At 45.8% G+C, this 17,751-nt stretch overlaps 1 pseudogene; it reads right to left on the reverse strand.

Annotated features, from left to right (window-relative positions):
* Positions 1-12,048: 12,048 nt before the first annotated feature.
* Positions 12,049-13,537, reverse strand: LOC147678635 (uncharacterized; annotated as a pseudogene).
* Between the last annotated feature and the right edge of the window lie 4,214 nt (positions 13,538-17,751).

Here is a 17,751-nt window from a genome sequence, read left to right on the forward strand (position 1 = left end):
TGAGTTGCCGGAGGGGTGTTCCTTCCTGAATACCACCCTGACTCGCAGGGGAGGTTTGAGGTGCACCGGCAGAGCCGCAGAGGTGTCTCTTCCTGAAGACCAGCTTGTGCTGCAGAGGAGGTGTGAGGTGCACTGGCAGAACTGGAGGGGAGTCCCATCCTGACTACCAGCCTGTGCCACAGGGGAGGTTTGAGGTGCACTGGCAGAACTGGAGGTGGGTACTTTCCCGAGTACGAGCCTGTGCCACAGGAGAGGTCTGAGGTGCACTGGCAGAGCCAGAGGGGAGTCCCTTCCTGAACACCAGCCTGTGCCGCATGGGAGGTTTGATGTGCACTGGCAGAACCGGAGGGAGTCCTTTCCTGACTACCAGCTTGTGCCACAGGGGAGGTTTGATGTGCACTGGCAGAACTGGAAGGGAGCCCCTTCCTAAATACCAGCCTGTTCCGCAGGAGAGGTTTGAGGTGCACTGGCAGAACTGGAGGAGAGTCCCTTCCTGAATACCAGCCTGTGATGCAGGGGAGATTTGAGTTGCCAGAGGGGTGTTCCTTCCTGAATACCTCCCTGACTCACAAGGGAGGTTTGAGGTGCACCGGCAGAACCGCAGAGGTGTCCCTTCCTGAAGACCAGCCTGTGCCGCAGGGGAGGTTTGAGGTTCACTGGCAGAACTGGAGGGGAGCCCCTTCCTGAATACCAGCCTGTGCTGCAGGGGAGGTTTGAGCAGACGCAAGCTTCCTCCGTAAATCGTGTGGAGATAATTGAACTTATTATCCAGCAAAAAAGAGGCTCCACTAAATACGTTCGTGAAAAAATACTGGGTGCACACATTTGTGTTGTTTCTCGCTATCAGGCTCTGGCATAAACTTTTCCGATCAAGCCTTCTAGCAAGAGTTAAAGTTATCCCTTGTGACATCTGAAAATTGAAGCACTGCATAGCCACAAGCACAATGATAATAAGAACGGCCAACATCGCGTAAAATTGACCAGACTTAACGTGAAGCATACATTAGTTCCAGTATATATCATATCTTTTTAATATAAGTTCTCTGCCTTGTAGGGACACGAGATTTTACCCAACTTGACGACTACATACAAATCTATCCTCAATACAGAAGTGACAAGCAGAGTTAACCACAGTGACGGAGTCCTGATGAAGGCATAGCCGAAACGCGTTGGTTTTCAACATGTGTCACTAATCTCTGCACATTGTATTTTAGTTAATAAGACTATGCAAGCAAGTTATTGAAATATTGGCAATAGATTAATCATGAATGTTCCGTTATCAAAGCTTGCCAATTGAAATATCAAACCAGGATGCTTAATGTATTGATTGTCTAGTATTAATCATAGGATTAGAAGATTTTACAAATGTGGTTCTAACTATTACCAATGGGAATATGAATTCATCAATCTTGTTCATGTAATTTTCATAAGTGAATTTTTTTCTATTTAATATGACAAATCATTTTTATAATAAAGAATAAATATAAATGTATTGATCAAATTGTCTCTCTTAATGATATTGTTAAAGAGTTCAAGGAATTAGATATCTAGGGCCCGATGTAGGTGGCCATTTACCGACCGGTAACGGCCGATTTCGGCCGTTACCGACCGGTAAATGGGTTTTCGGGATGTAGGGGGCCAATTTTACAGAATCGGTAAATTTACCGAATCTGTAAAATACCGAATCGGTATTTTTACCGATTCGGTAACTTCTAGATGTAGGTGGGACTCTTCTGAGTCCCAAAGGTCTTTCAGGTTCGGTATTTTACCACCCAATCCAATTGGGTGGTAAAATATCAAATCCAGGTGTGCAGGCACATGTGTGCATGCACACCTATGCCATGTGACAGACAGACATGCCCTTAGGGCATGTCTGTGTGCCACATGGCACACATGCCTGTATTTGGGGTGCTAGAGGGTGTCAAAGTGACACCCCCTGCACCCTTGCTCGAATCGGTAAATACCGATTCGGTAATGCCCATTGATTCCTATGGGCTTCAATGCCCATAGGAATCAATAGGCATTACAGAATCGGTATTTACAGAATCGGTAAATACCGAATCTTAACGATTCGGTATTTACCGATTCTGTAATACCTACATCCCCCCCGCCCCCCTCTATTTTACCACTTCTTAAATACTGAATCGGTAAAATTCGGTATTTAAGAAGTGGTAAAATAAAATTACCTACATCTAGCCCCTAGACGACACACGCCCTTCTATTGTTAAACAGAATTGTACCCTGTGCTTCTTTTTTCCCCAATTAGTATTTTCCTTGGTAGGGTTGTATCCTATTTCCAGGGGCCCCGTTCGTTTTCCAGCAAGAACTGGAGAGGAGTCCCGTCCTGACTACCAGCCTGTGCCGCCGGGGAGGTTTGAGGTGCCCTGACAGAACTGGAGGGGAGCTCCTTCCCGAGTACCAGCCGGTGCTGCAAGGGAGTTTGAGGTGCACTGGCAGAGCCGGAAGAGAGTCCCTTTCTGAATACCAGCCTGTGCTGCAGGGCGAGGTGGACTGGCAGAGCCGGAGGGGTGTCCCTTCCTGAATACAAGCCATAGCCGCAAGGGAGGTTTGAGGTGCCCTGGCAGAACTGGAGGGGAACCCCTTCCTGAATACCAGCCTGTGCCGCGGGGAGACCTGAGGTACACTGGCAAAACTGGAAGGGAGTCCAGTCCTGAACACCAGCCAGTGCTGCAGGGGGATCGCATCCACCTGAAAGTAACCACAGGACGTTTTCATTCCACTAGAGCTTCCTCGTTATCCGTGCTATTCACCCACCTGAGGTTACCTTTGAATGTCTTAACGGAGACCCATTAATACTTCACTAGCTTAAAGAGGTGCTGAAGTGATTAATTTGAGCCGGTGGTTTTCCGCTCGGCATCGGCACTTAATTCTCAACACCAGCGCTTGTGACATTCTGTCACAAGGTGGCGCTGGCTGGCCAATTTTGAGATGACCACAACAACCGGTAATTATTAATTCAATATACATTGAAAGTGACTATTACCTGCTGCTCACGCGATTCTTGTACCTTCGGAGGCCTGAAATAGTCCGAATTGTCATACTTCTAATGATAGTTTTGTAGTTGTGTTGTTACTATCCCTGGCAGCATGGCAGTCGCCATGTATGGTGCAAGCTGCAGTGGACTCCTGATGAGAGCTGTTGCACTTATTTATATGATTTTATTACAAATTAAGGACTCTGCTAACCTAGGAAAGAACCAGCAGGCGGTTAACTTTAAAAATAAAATGCACCCAACACATTTTATTCCCACGTTTAAAATATATTTATCAAGTTCCACACTTTTGTTCAAAACAGTTGCCACTTTCAATCACTTCTATGCTCGAGTACACATTAGTAAACGAAAAATTCGATATGATTTCTAAAAAAATGAAACTGCGTTCAAACTGATTCTACGAATGTTCTTCTCAGGTCTGTGTGCATCTGCATTCATTTGTTCCAAATAATTGGATTTAATCCAGTACTGATTTGTAAACACCAAAAAGTGCCACACCCCAAAACCTTCGTGAGGAGTTTGCCGCTCGCTGCCACTGGGGAGGGTGAGGAGTGGGCACTTATTCTACTGGCATCACCTACTGCACTGTGAGTTCTCATCCTCTCTGTAACTCTTCTATTCAATCCTATATTTATTGTTCTCTTTCTTTTCCTGCCTCCTCTTCATCATCGCCCCTCCCTTTCCCCCTGCCCTTTCTTACTCTCTTCTCCTTTGTATCAAGCCCTTCCGTCTTCTCCTTTCTCTGCACACCACCTATTCTCCCTCTTGTATTTCCCCTCTCAACACATCTATTTCTTTCTCACCTCTTTAACCTTTGGTCATCTTTTTCTTTTCCTCTGGCCCTGTCTTTTGTCCCTCTCTTTCACCGCCTTTCTCCCTCTTTTCCCCTATGCTCATTTTTTTGTTTTTTTTCTTTTTCTCATTTCATTAGTTCTTCAGCCGTCTCCCTCTCACTTTTTTTTACTCTTTTACTCACAACACCATTCTCAATATTTTACCCCCACCCCTATTATTCTCCTTCACTTTTCCCACCTAACTATACCACTTTATCATTCTCTTTTCCCATCTGACCCAAATCTTTCCTCCTCTACCTGTGTTATTCATTTTTCTCCCCGTTTCATACTCTCTCAGTTTATCCATGCCTGCATCTTCTCGCTCTCTTCTCCTGTTCCTATATGCTCTCTCATCTCTCCTTTGTCCAAGTCGTTTTGCTTCTCTTTTTCGCTCTGTAGTGCCTTATCTGGCTTTTCATGTACTTACCGATCTGTTCACTTCCCATAGCCCAACACTCTCATGTTCCACCCCCAGGTTTACGTGCAAAATATTTTGAGCTTTTCTAGTACGCGCTTTTGCTGTCTTCATAATAACAGGGCACCCATGATGTCGAGACCCATTTGGTGGGATATGGGACAAGCGGGGGCTCCTGGGCCACAGCAGTGGATCTGGCGTCCGTCCTACTATGGCTCTGCAAACTGGGCCAAGTACAACCTCTTCTACACTTGACTCTCATTGTCAGAGATGGTGACCAGTCATGGGCTTCTCTACATTTACAGTTTTATATGTACAATATCTTAGCTTTGGCTGTAAAGCAGAGCAACCCCGTTTACATTTGGGATGCTATAGGGGTGCAATTGTACTTCCTGTGACACCACTTCCCGAGAAGTCACTGCATGTGATGTTATTACATATGCTAATTAGTCCTCAATAATGTTTTAGGACTAGTGCCCTGCTGCCACCCTTCCAAATCTTCTCCTCATCCTTCCCTTCTGTCCCCACTCCTTCCCTTTCAGCTTTAACCTTGTCTACATTTCTTTCTGCCCTATCATCCGGTACCCCTTCACCCATTTCCTGCAGTCACCAGCACATTCTTACTTCCTAGAGGCCTCCCTACATAGAGTCTCCTGCCAAACTGTTCTTCTTGCAGGACCCAGTCCTTGCCCCCTTAATACAGGACCTAGTCAATGCTCCTTTCCTGCAGGGCATGTTCCATGCTAGCTCCCTGTATGCCCGAGCCAATGCTCTATTCCTGCAGGCACATACCTATGCTCCTGTCTTCAAGATCCAGTCCATGTTAACTACTACATTACCCTATGCTCCCTCTCTGCAGGCCCCCTCCCATATTATCTCCATGTAGGCAGCAGCCAATGACTCCATGCTGAAATTCCCAGCCCATTCGGATCTTCTACAGGCCACATTTTCTTCCTGCCACTTCAGTCCGTCGCCTCCTTGTTTTTTGCGCTTCGTGATCTTGATGCATGTGCTTGCTTCATCAACATTATATGGGATGGGCTGGGGTAGTCACTCGGCCTTATTTTGGGAATTGGTCAGTTCAGCTGGCAAATTGGGTTCGGGTAATGCCTGGTCTAAGAACACAACAACCAAAGAGGAGGAGGACCCCCACTTTCCTCTTACTTTCTTGCCTTGTCTTTCCTTTCCCAACAACCCATGCAGACACTGCTCATCTCTCCTGCAACTATGGTGTTGGGACACAAATGACTACTGTCCTCCTAAGGACTGTGAAAGAGTGGCAGCAGATAAATCTAGTAGCCGGTGCAGGTCTTATTCCTATTAACTAAATAGGGAGAGTGGCCACAACTGATACTCATTCCTGTCACCAGCAGCAACCTCATAGCTTTTACTGCCCAGCACAAACCACCAGGGCAAAAATTGATGTCTGTTCGAACCCACATCAGACAGAAAAGAAGTGAGCGCGGTGCAAGCACCTGACATATGAGCACGCCATGGGGAGAACAAGACAAACGGGTGAGAAAATCTTTCAAAAGACTGTTGACCATCAGAAATCTGACATTCAATCACTAAAAGGACATTGAAAGAGTATATTCTTTTGGGATGTAATTAAGTACCTGGTTTAGATTTCGGCGGACGAGTTACTCAGGCAAAACGGTGACTGATTTCCATCCGCCGAAATATAAATTCCAAAATATTCTATGGGACTTATTTTTTGGTGTATGCAGCACTAAGTGTATGTACTTAGTGTCCCTCTGTTGCACACCGTAGGTGGTCGTAAAGACCTTGATAGGTTAAAGAAATTTCCACAAATAAATTCGAGCTGTTTGAATTCCAAAAAGAATCTTGTTTTTTGATTAATATAGATCATCATGATACTTCTCATGTATGATTATTTTTTTCATTTAGACATGAATCTTAAGGTCCCAACACATTGTGTACATAATCCCATGGATAATCCCAACGCATTTAGAGTCAGAGACTCTTCATCAGGGGATTGTTTATCCTGTAAGTGGATGAATAGAGATCAGAATCAAGAAATAGAGCCTTCTGGCAAGTGCAACTTATAATGTGTGTACAGCATCAAGGTTAAAGTGGTGGTTAAGGACGGTAGGAATCGGTAACAATCAGCGTGGAGCTATGTTAGAAGCAGTGTGAATAGGAAATACGTAGTGCTCAGTATGGGAGGTAGCATGCCTATGGACTAGAGCGGAGGTGCGAGATCAATAACCATACAAGATATTAAGATCGTAAACACGAGAAGTGTGCACCGGCACGAGTGAAAAGAGTAAGAAAGCCGTTTCCAAGCCGCGTGGTATAGAAAAGGTGCTGTGAAAAGCAGGCCGATAAAGGATGGCCCTGCTATAGTGCTTACCAGGTGGTAACACAGTGATTAAGGACGCTACCTCCCATACTATTTCTTGATTCTGATCTCTGATTACAGCTCGAATTAATTTGTGGGAATTTCTTTAACCTAACAAGGTCATTACCACCACCTACGGTGTGCAACAGAGGGACACTAAAGTACATACATTTTGGACTCACTCCCTTTAGGTCAGAGGGGGATACCTCGAGTGCACCCAAGAAGCTTAACTTTATGAACTTTTGAAATACTCTGGATTCACCAGTGTGCCTCACTACCCTCATTTGATTTATATTTTGCTGGACAGGATATCTGGCACCGTTGTGACGGAGTAACCCATCTGCTGAAATCTAAATCAGGCCCTAAGTTACAATTGGCTTCCAACCACCAAGTCCAAGGATTACAAGTCTGACAGTGCACCAGAGGTTGCTTTGCATAAGTCATGAGACACCACGAGAGTGAGCCTGTGGCACATAAACAGGGACCTTAATTCAGCACTAGCATGAACCACTCATCACCAGTAGCCATGGACTTCTCATAACCCTCAAAAAGCGAGGTCGATACTAAAGCTATGACACTGAACATACAGTATTGAGTTTGTAGTACTTTCTATTTTAGAAGAAAGCATTGGTTGAGCATTTATTAATGGCGGGAAACATCCTTTAGGTAGAAGTGTCAATCACGCTGTGCCTTCACAGCTCTGGCAACAGAGCAAACGCGTCTTTAGCATGCATTCGTTCTGCACACAAGTCGTTACAACAACTTTCTTTAGGGAGGCGCATTGATGGATTGCTGTTGGAATTAAAGTCCAAGACCTTCCCTGCTGTTGCGCAGACTGGAGTTGGAATAGTAAATTAAACTATTCCAAAATCCAGCACTCCCATATGGCAAGTCGTTATACCAACTTATGTGCAGAACGAATGCATGCTAAAGACGCGTTTGTTCTAATGAGGGTGTTCCAAAGGCGTGCGTGATAAACTCAAGCGCAATACCTTCATACATTCATTAATGGCATGCTATTCGTTTGAGTTCTGGGTCTCTATTACCACACCGCTTCTAGAGTAAGGCGTGGTTTGCTCTTTTTAACAACTTTGAGGATCAAATGCTAAGGTATTGCATACTGGGTATTTTGGGTACAACTGTAGGTCAATGGAAACCAACAAATCCCTCGACTCCTCACAGTCTGGCTACCGAGCCAAACACAGCACTGAAACCGCCCTCATCGCAGCAACAGACGACATTCGGACTCTACTGGACAATGGAGACACAGTCGCCCTCATCCTCCTCGACCTCTCCGCAGCCTTCGACACAGTCTGTCATAGCACCCTTTTACAGTGCCTCAGAAATGTCGGAATCCAAGGAAAAGCACTGGAATGGATCACCTCGTTTCTCACCGGAAGAACCCAGAGAGTCCGCCTCCCACCATTCAAGTCAGAGGCCACTAAAGTCATCTGCGGCGTACCACAAGGATCCTCACTCAGCCCCACTCTCTTCAACGTATATATGAGCCCCCTCGCGACCATCGCACGCCAACACAACCTCAACATCATCTCCTACGCTGATGACACTCAACTGATCCTCTCACTCACCAAAGACCTAAACACCGCCAAAACCAACCTGCATGAAGGAATAAAAGAAGTAGCCTAATGGATGAAGCACAGCCGTCTGAAACTGAACTCTGACAAAACAGAAGTCCTCATCCTAGGCACCTCCCCCTCCGCCTGGGATGACTCTTGGTGGCCAGAGGCCCTTGGAAAAGCACCCACCCCGACGGACCACGCACGGAACCTGGGCGTCATCCTGGATTCCTCACTCTCGTTGAACAGACAAGTCAACGCCGTTTCTTCATCCTGCTTCAACATTCTTCGCATGCTCAAAAAAACATTTCGCTGGATCCCCACCGAAACTAGAAAAACGGTCACCCACGCACTGGTCACGAGCCGCCTGGACTACGGAAACACCCTATACGCCGGTACCACCGCAAAACTCCAGAAAAAACTCCAACGCATCCAGAACGCTTCAGCCAGGCTCATATTAGACAGCCCACGTAAAGAACACATCTCTGGTCACCTGAAAAACCTCCACTGGCTCCCCGTCAATAAGAGGATTATCTTCCGCCTCCTAACCCACGCACACAAAGCACTTTACGAAATTGGACCCGAATGCCTCAACACACGACTGTCCTTCTACACCCCCTCCCGCCATCTACGATCATCCAACCAAGCCCTTGCCACTGTACCTCGCATCAACAAAACCACCATGGGAGGTAGATCCTTCTCCTACCTGGCAGCTAAAACCTGGAACTCACTTCCCACTCACCTTCGCCTTACTCAGAACCACCTAGCATTCAGAAAGCAACTTAAAACGTGGATATTCGACAAGTAATTCCCCACCCTTCTTCAAGCGCCTTGAGACCCTCTGGGTATGTAGCGCGCTATATAAATCTCCTGACTTGACTTGACTTGGTGACAAAGGGCTCAAACAGGTGCAATTGGTGTCCGGCGATAACGGTGTAACCCAGGTCTCGTAATCCAGTTCCCATTAAAGGCCACTGGAATTATGTGATACTGCTGTTGCGTTGCAGTATTTTCCACAATATTAAGGATTCACAGCACTTGCACTTAATCTACCATTGACTGCATAATCTGCATATTTCATTACAACTGGCTTTCAAAGCAAATATCAATATTTTCCAAAGAAAAAGGGCCACACATGGTAATGTACAGTGACAAGCCATTATCAGCTAATAATTGGTCACCTTCCAGTTGCTGAATGCTGTATTTAGATGGTAACTGGTACTAATAAGGTATTTCATTGTTGTGAGTAAAAATTACAAAATACTACCATAATATGTGCCATATTAAGTTACGTTTTCTTGCTGAATAATATAGTCAGCGCTGCCATAAGGTTTCAGTGCCCTGCCTTCAACCAATGCTGACGTCTCACCAACAAAACACTTCAATCCTTTAGACAATATTAGAGGCAAAATGTGTACCCTATCTGATGTCCACTGTGATGATGGTTTGAGGGACAATGAAAGTAGTTAGTGTAAAGAAGGGTAAGTCCCCTACATTCACAACCCACTTAAATGCCTGTGTGAGATGAACAGAAGACATGGAGTGTATGAAAATGTGGTACAAAGAACTGACGGTGTTGGAGGGATAGGATCTGAAGCAGGTCCAAAGAGTTACTGATAATGGGAGAGACACAACTAGGGGAGAATATGCATGATGAATGGAGGGGAAAGGCAGAGAATGAAGCCTACAATGGAGGGACAAGGCAAATGTTTAATGTGACAGAGCTAGGAGGATAATTGCCCATGGAAAATAGTGAGTGAAGATGAAAAGCGGACAGTTCAATGAATGAATGGGCAGGCTGAGGTGAGCTCCTTGCAGACATCCATCTGTCATCCTTTCTTTTCAACCTTATGTCATCTACAGACCACAGTGTTATGTTCTTCTTACAGACCATTCACATCGTTACGTGCCTGTACCGGTCTCTGATTAGTTTTTACCACTATTCTCTTCTTGCACACCTCAGTCCCTTTTGTCTCAGACGTCCCAGTGTCCACAAACCATCAGTCCCTTCCTTTTCTGGGAGGTTCAGAGAAGTCATCTCTCCCCATTTAGGTAAGCCAATTTTTTTTTGCTTCTGGGAGGCTTTTTGCACCTTTTCACAACTATTCAAATGCTAACTACTGGCTGGCAGAAATGAGAGAGCAAATGTAAATTCAGCTTCGAGGAACTTCGAGCAGATAAAGGGTAATTTTGTAAAGGTAACTTTTTGCTTAATATTTATTACAAATCTGACTTCACTATTGAATTGAATTTTTCGTAACTAATAAAAATTGTTGTTTATTTTTCTAGCTCATTCCATTCCAGAGATACAATATTTCTAATTGTTTTCTACATTGCAAAGACAGGCCTGACATAGTTTTTGGGTACTAGGCACTTTACAGACATGTTAACATAACATTTCTACATGTCCTAGTATTAAATAGCATGCATCATGCCTTGGTCTACATAGGGTGATAATAATAGTTAACAGGGACATTTTGACCTGTCAAAAGGCTTATTTTGAGAAGTCAAATTGCAGTTTTGACACTGCTAATTAGGCTGCAATGTTAGGCTTGAGCCATGTTTGCACTACCACTGTAGTGGCTGCACAATAGGTGCTGCAGTCCTCTAAAGGTACTTAACCTCCACGTTCTAGATACAATTTGTACAATATTCTAGGGACTTTGAGGCAAGTAAAATAAACCATTTAGGAGTATGCCAACCCGACCATGTTAAAAAGGGTAGCACAGACACTCTACAGCTCGTTAGCAGGGGGAAAGTTCACATAGTACTAAAAAATCCAACACAACCACGCAGAAAATTATTTCCTAAAGTAACAAGGAGAGGTGACCCAGTGGGGAAGGCACAGGCCTTCACTCTTATTTTTGACGGACAGGTTAGGATCAAAGGGAATAAAGTAGACACCTCCAGAGAGTAAACACAAAATCCTTAAAGAAAGAAAATTCAAAATATCTATACCAAAACACAGCCAGCAACAGTGAAAGACCATGAACATTCCATTCAGCTAATAAGATCAGAAATTTGGCAACTATACCAGATGTTGAATACAGTTTACACATTACCCTTGGATTTGTATTTTCAATACAATTCCCCAAAATTGGGTTAATGTAGATTAGCGCACTGTTTTTCTGCCCATATCTAAAATACTTCCTGTAGACCACAGTTCCCCCCAACTACGCCCCCATCCAGAGGAGCTCAATCTTGTTCCTACTTTCTTGAGCCCTTATGAATTGAGTGCCTTGTTCAGGTTGCAGTTAATATTGAAGAATATCCATTTTCATTTGTTCAGGTGCTGAGATTCTGGGATAGCCAGAAGTTGATACTGTAACAAGTATTTATATAAAATCCTCTATACTCTTTTTGAACTTAGCAATTATGCCTCCTCTTGCTTACCTCGACAGTTAGGAAAAGTTTGGTACACTCTAAAATACGGTTGAATATATTTCTTGTAGTTCTTACGCTTTTTATATTATTTAAAAAAGGTTTTTGATGATTTTACCAACTCTTTTACAACGCTTGATATTAAAATACTGGTCTAGTCAGAACGGCACACTTACTTCTCTAAGACCTTGGACGGGCTCCACACTAGCCTTAATACATCATATTTCCTGTAGACCTTAATCTTGGTTTACCTTTGGTTGAGGGTGCCAGTAGTAAGCACAGCAGACTACTTCTTGCCTTGAACTATCTTTATTCAAATTCAACACAACACAGACATTGGTCCATAATACCAAGCAAAGTGTGAAATTGTGTTCCACATTCTTTTTTAATTATGGCAAAAAGTGTCTTAAGCTTTCCTCCCTCCGTCCACTTGCTGTCCTGAGGGGAAATAGGCCAGTGTGCCTGCCTTAAATCTGTTGATCATTTACTTCAGGCAAACCAAAAAAACTTAAAACTTAAATGTCACTAGCCTCAGCTCCTGTATTGATGGATTTCCTATTAGGTATCCATCTACAGCCCACAAATCATTAAGTACGTACATTTCACTCATTGTCACTCGATCTCCAAATGCCAGCTTGACATCGAACTTTCCACTGCATGATAACAATGGGCCCATAAGAGAATATATCTTCATTCTAGTGGCTCTCAGGGGCGGCAGAGGGGAAAGACTGCTGTATGTGACTGAATCCATGACGTTTATAGTAGAACCTGTGCTGATTAGACATTCAATCGGCTTGTTTGCTACATTTACTATAAGCCTAAGGCCACCCTTTTTGCCGGGAATTTGAAAGCCACCAACCCATCCCTCAGCAGGTGATGAAGAGCGTGATGGCCAAGGCTTCTGGTTTTGCACGTGGTTGTCTGTGGATTTTTGGGCTTGTGTAGGTTTGCCAGAAATCTCGGCCTGTTTGCTTGGCTTGCTTCCTGCTTTGCCAGAGCGGATGCCAGGTGCTGTTTTCGCCCTACACACAGACTGGTAGTGGTTCTCCTTCCCACAATAACCACAAGTGTGACCCATGGCAGGGCACTGACCATCATGTGGCCACTGGCCCCCACACCTGTCACATTGTGCAACAGGTTTCTTTGTTTTCGATCTACTCAAATGTGGCGCCCCCTGCACTTCATTTCCTTGGTCATTGTGTTCGTGCTCTTTGGTGCTTATGTTTAATGCATCTGACTGCACATGAATGCTTTCACACTGCTGACTGTCCCCTATCTTAGTAGACTCACCCAACAGCTGATTTCGGAGTGTGGGAGATGCACACCCTACGATTACCTGTGATTTGATTGCTTCTTCTGTGGAATATTTATCAAAGTCACAATCTAATGCCAAAATTTTCAAACGCAGTACAAAAGCCTCCATGGATTCATCTGGGCCTTGCTTTGCAGAATGGAACTGGTAACGCAGGTGCTGAAGGTCCTTTCTTGGTTCAAAGCACGCACTGAGGGCTTTCTTCAGTTTTGTGACATCTTCTCTCTCCTCCTGTGTGAACGTGTCTATGATATTATCCACTTCAGGACCAACCCAGTGTAGCAGTAGGTTCAATTGCATTTTTTTAGATGCACCTGTGAGGGCCACGTGATTGTCAAATTTTCTAATCCATTTTCGCCATCTGGGGCCCAGGTTCCAGGTCTCGGACATGTCAAACGGTGCAAGAGCATTTAGATTCATCTCTTTGCCAATCTACAATAGCAACCAATCCACCAAAATGTTGTTCTTAAGTGAGGTGGTAAAGATGACCGCCAAGTATCCCTTCCTGCGGGGTCAAAGGGTGATGCTGATTCTTGTGAATCACTCTTCTGAAATTGCAGGAGCTCTTCACTTTCAGTGCTAATCAGAATCCAGAATAGTCTTAAAAGGTAGACGCCAACTTTGCCTGTGAAGATCTGCAAAACGTTTTGTCACTCTCTGTTAAGATAAAAAGTTCTTGCGTTCCTTTCTGAAGACCTTTTAGGCGTTTATTGATTCCTGCAGTATTGACGACGTGTGAGGGGCGTCTGAGCCTGGACCTCGCCTGACCTTCTAAGATGGCCGCCTTCGCTGCACGAGCTTGCACGTCCGTTGTGACGCGCACTGGCGCCCCCGCCTGCAAGGAACGAGAGTCGTCGCGCGCTGAAGTGCCTAGGTGTGTGTCTGTCGGTGTGGCCCCGGAGGACGGGGACTGAACAGCCCACCTGTACCTGAAGGCCCTCGTCTCCGGTATGGCGGCGCTCACCAGCTCCCTCAAGGTGCCGTCGCGGTCTTGGCAGCTCGTGCGGGCCTCGTTCAGGTGAGGCCTTCTCCTCACCGAGTCTACGACTCCTTCCTGTCGGCCTCGGGCCTCTTTCCGCCTCACTGACAGGCTGTGGCAGTCCCGGGGGAGCTGGTGCCGTTCTGCGCTCGCGGAGACGGTTTGTTGACGGACCCGGGCAGGGCGGGGGCCCAAAGGAGAGGCAGAGGACCCGGTGCGTCGCAGCAGCCAGCGGAGAAGATCTCGTCACACCGCCAGTTACTTTCAAAACTTTTCACCTCCCCTCTTCTCGCGTCAACGGCTCAAGGACACCTGGCACAGCCCGGCCCACTGCTTGCTTTTCCTAAACTTCCCGCCCTGAACCGCTGTCCCCCCTCCCGCTCCTCCCCCGCGTTTCCATTGGAGATCTCGAGCTCGTCTGCCCCGCTCTGTACGTCCCCATACACGTCCCTCCGCCCCCGCTGCTGCCCTCTTCCTTCAGTCTGTTCACCCATGTATGCCAACAATTTACAAGAGGAAAGCAGAAGATTAAAAACAGGCATTGTCAATGCAATAGGGCTCGCATTTGCGAGATTTTGAGCTGTTGCCATTGTAAATGACAATGCCTTTTATTTATGCGTTTAAAACACCTTCAATAATAAAAGGCATTGTCATTTACAATACCAAAAGGTGAAAGTTGAAAAAATTCGAGATCTATTGCATTGCAAACGCTTGTTTGCCAGTGGCATACTTTGGATGGCACCCTCCTTTTCCAAGCAGCAGTATGTGAATGTGAACAGACCCTTGCTGTTCCAGAATTCCACATTTTCAGAATGCTGTTAACTAATCTATGTAGAAAAACGTGAATTCTCCGAGGTTAGGAGGCACACCAGACCATCACCTTCATGGGCCCCGCTAAGTCACACTTCACGTAGGGCAGAAGGATGTCTTCGCATACGTGACGTGGGCAGCATACTGTATTTCCGTAGCTTAGCTCTTCATTTAAAAAAATCTAGTGCATTCTAGGAGTTGCAGTCTTCGTACGCTTCAAATAAGTCAATTGCACCAGAACTCATGAAAATATGGTTTGTAAAAAGGATGCCCAGTTTTGGGAGGTGTTGTCGTCCGCTCGTGGAGACATTTGCTCACACTGAGAAATATTTGAAACATCAATAGAGCGGTAACAGATGATGGGATAAAAAGGCGATGTCAAGCTTCCGTAGCATTCCTAAGCCAGGCGGGTGTGCATTGTGCCCCGTACTCTACCAACAAGTCTTTGTTCCCCTCACTTTATTCCCCCGTGCATCCATTATTTAGTAGCTAGGGTTGCACAAGACTTAAAAACACACTCACGACTCCTGGCCCATTCACAGAGGTTGGTGCTTCAGCACCTAGAAAATCCTCGTTCCATAGCGAGCGCTACATTAAATCCATACTCTGTTTGGTACAGTATTCTCAGACATTGAAGAGGGATTATTCCTGTGATCGTGGGGAATCTCTTGTGTGATTGCAGAACTGAGTAGCCATCTTACCAGCCCCTCTCCCTCCCCCACCCCAACACGCACAGAGGTCTTCAACCCCAACCAGCCCTAAAAGGAACTCTTTTGCTGCCTGAGAGATCTAACAGCATTCACAAATCAAAGATCTTCACATCTACACACTTTTAAACTAACTGTTAGAGTGTCAATGTGTTTTGAGGGGGCAGGGGCGCTATACAAATGACGTTCACAACAAGATGGCTTGCAGGCACCACCTAGTAGTGCATGCTCCCACTACTTCTCTTCGAAGCTTGTCTGGAATTTTACGGAAAGTGTTACTTGAGCTGGATATTGGCCAATAAACACCAATGTGTAGTTCGCTCACTTATGCGAAGGAACCCCCTTCTTATCTGGCAGTGGAATTAAAGTGAACTGGACAAATCACTAAACACACTTTAATGAAGTGCCAAAACTGCAACCAGGGCAAAGGCAAGTTGTAATGCAAGTAGTTCACGAAAGCAGGCGAGTGGCCCAGGCGCACTGACAGGCATGGAGGGTGCTTTGCTATGCTGTTTACAGGCACAGGCATGGGAAGCCCAGATGCTGCGGAGCGCTCAAGCCACAGAGTAACCCCAGGCTGTGCAACAGGCATGACTAGTGTACATGTAACACTGTTACACAGGAGAGCTGGGCAGTAGACCTGATCTAAGGTGCACGTGGGTAGCTATTGACAGATTTGTTGCTGAGAATCACTAGCAGCAGTACTGAGATGGACCAGAGTAGCGCATTAGCAAATCTGCTGCTGTGAAGCAGGCATGTCTGTAAGGAAGTCCGGTGCTGTGCAAGCAAGCATCAACGTGTGCTGTGAAGGAGGCATGTGTATAAGCAAGTCCGAGGCTATGTAAGCAAGCATTGGTGTCTTCCGTTCTAGTGCTCTGACGCAGGCATGTTGGAGTGCAGCTTCAGCTCTGTGAAGCATCAGGGGTATGCATGCATAGGAAGAAGGACCTGGTGTTTGGAAGCTGTGTGATATGATGCAGGCTTGCTAAGGATGCTGGAGTTATCACAAATAAAGCAGGCTTAGACTGAAGCTCTGGGGCCCTGAAACAGGCATGCTGTGTGGCAGCTCCATCACTTTGGAGTGGTTATGCTGGTGGAGTAACTCTGTGACAGTGACGCAAGAGTTACCTAAGCAACAGTTCTGGTTCCCTGAAGCAGGCATGGCCGCTGTGCTTCTCTGAAGCTATGAAGCAGGCATGCCTGCTGTGCTTATCTGGTTCCCTGAAGCAGGGATGTCCATTGTGCTTCTCTGGTGCTATGAAGCAGGCATGCCCGCTGTGCTTCTCTGAAGCTATGAAGCAGGCATGCCCGCTGTGCTTCTCTGGTGCTATGAAGCAGGCATGCCAGAGGGTTTTCACTGGTATTGCGCTGCAAAGGGTACCAGGGAAGTAGCCCTGATGTGGAGAAACAGACACGTGTTGGCAAGTGCTCTTGGACTAGGCAGACCCCACGAGCAGACCCAATATGGAACCAGAGCCTGCAAGGCAACCTGGTTCTGGTGAAGCAGGAATGCACACGGGCGGGGAGGACATGCAGTTATGCATGTGAGAAAATGTGGTGCTAGAGAACAGGCATTAGGAGGATAGGACTGGTGTGCAGCAGGCATGCCTCACAAGTAGCACTGATGCTACAATATCGGCTTACCCAGGGAGCTCTTATAGTGATGTGAAGGCATCGCTATGGAGCTATGAAGCAGGTACCGCCAATGAGAGGTTCCTGAAATGTGAAGCAGGCATGCTTCTCATTGGAGTAGTTCTGGGGGGCTGAAGCAAATAAATGCGAGACCTATGACGTGGCCGTCATTGTCCTGGCTGCTTGAAAAACAAAAGTGCACATAGTGTGCTGAGTGTAAGCAAAGTTCTTTGTGGCGCCAGAGAGAAACAGGATGTGTAAAAAAAATGGCGCATGGCGTGCAGATTGTAAACAAAGCAAGTTGTGCTTGCAGGAAGAGAAACTCACTGAAGAAAATAAATAGTGCTTATAAGAAGACTGTTAGATTTGGGGGTCTCTAGTTGGCACAGGTAGGTACTTGAGACAAATAGGGACCCTCTCCTCTAGTCAGGACAAGGGGATTACACTTCTAAAATAACCCCTGCTCACCCTCTAGGCTGCGTGATGCGAGCAGTCAAGGCCTATTTCAGAGGCGATGTAAGTTAAGCAGTTGTGACCACATACAGTAACCCAGTGGCAACACTACAAATGGACACCACACAGGTTTTATATAAAAAATAAGTAGACTTTATATAGAGTTACCACAAGACCATAAACGACAAAATACACACTATGATTACTTTAAGATGGTAGATTTAAGCTTAGTTCAGTTCAGTTCTTAGATGCAACACTCTGCGTCAATGTGCCTTAA

This window comes from Lissotriton vulgaris, chromosome 12, assembly GCF_964263255.1.
Source record: "Lissotriton vulgaris chromosome 12, aLisVul1.2, whole genome shotgun sequence".
NCBI classification, from domain to species: Eukaryota; Metazoa; Chordata; class Amphibia; order Caudata; family Salamandridae; genus Lissotriton; species Lissotriton vulgaris.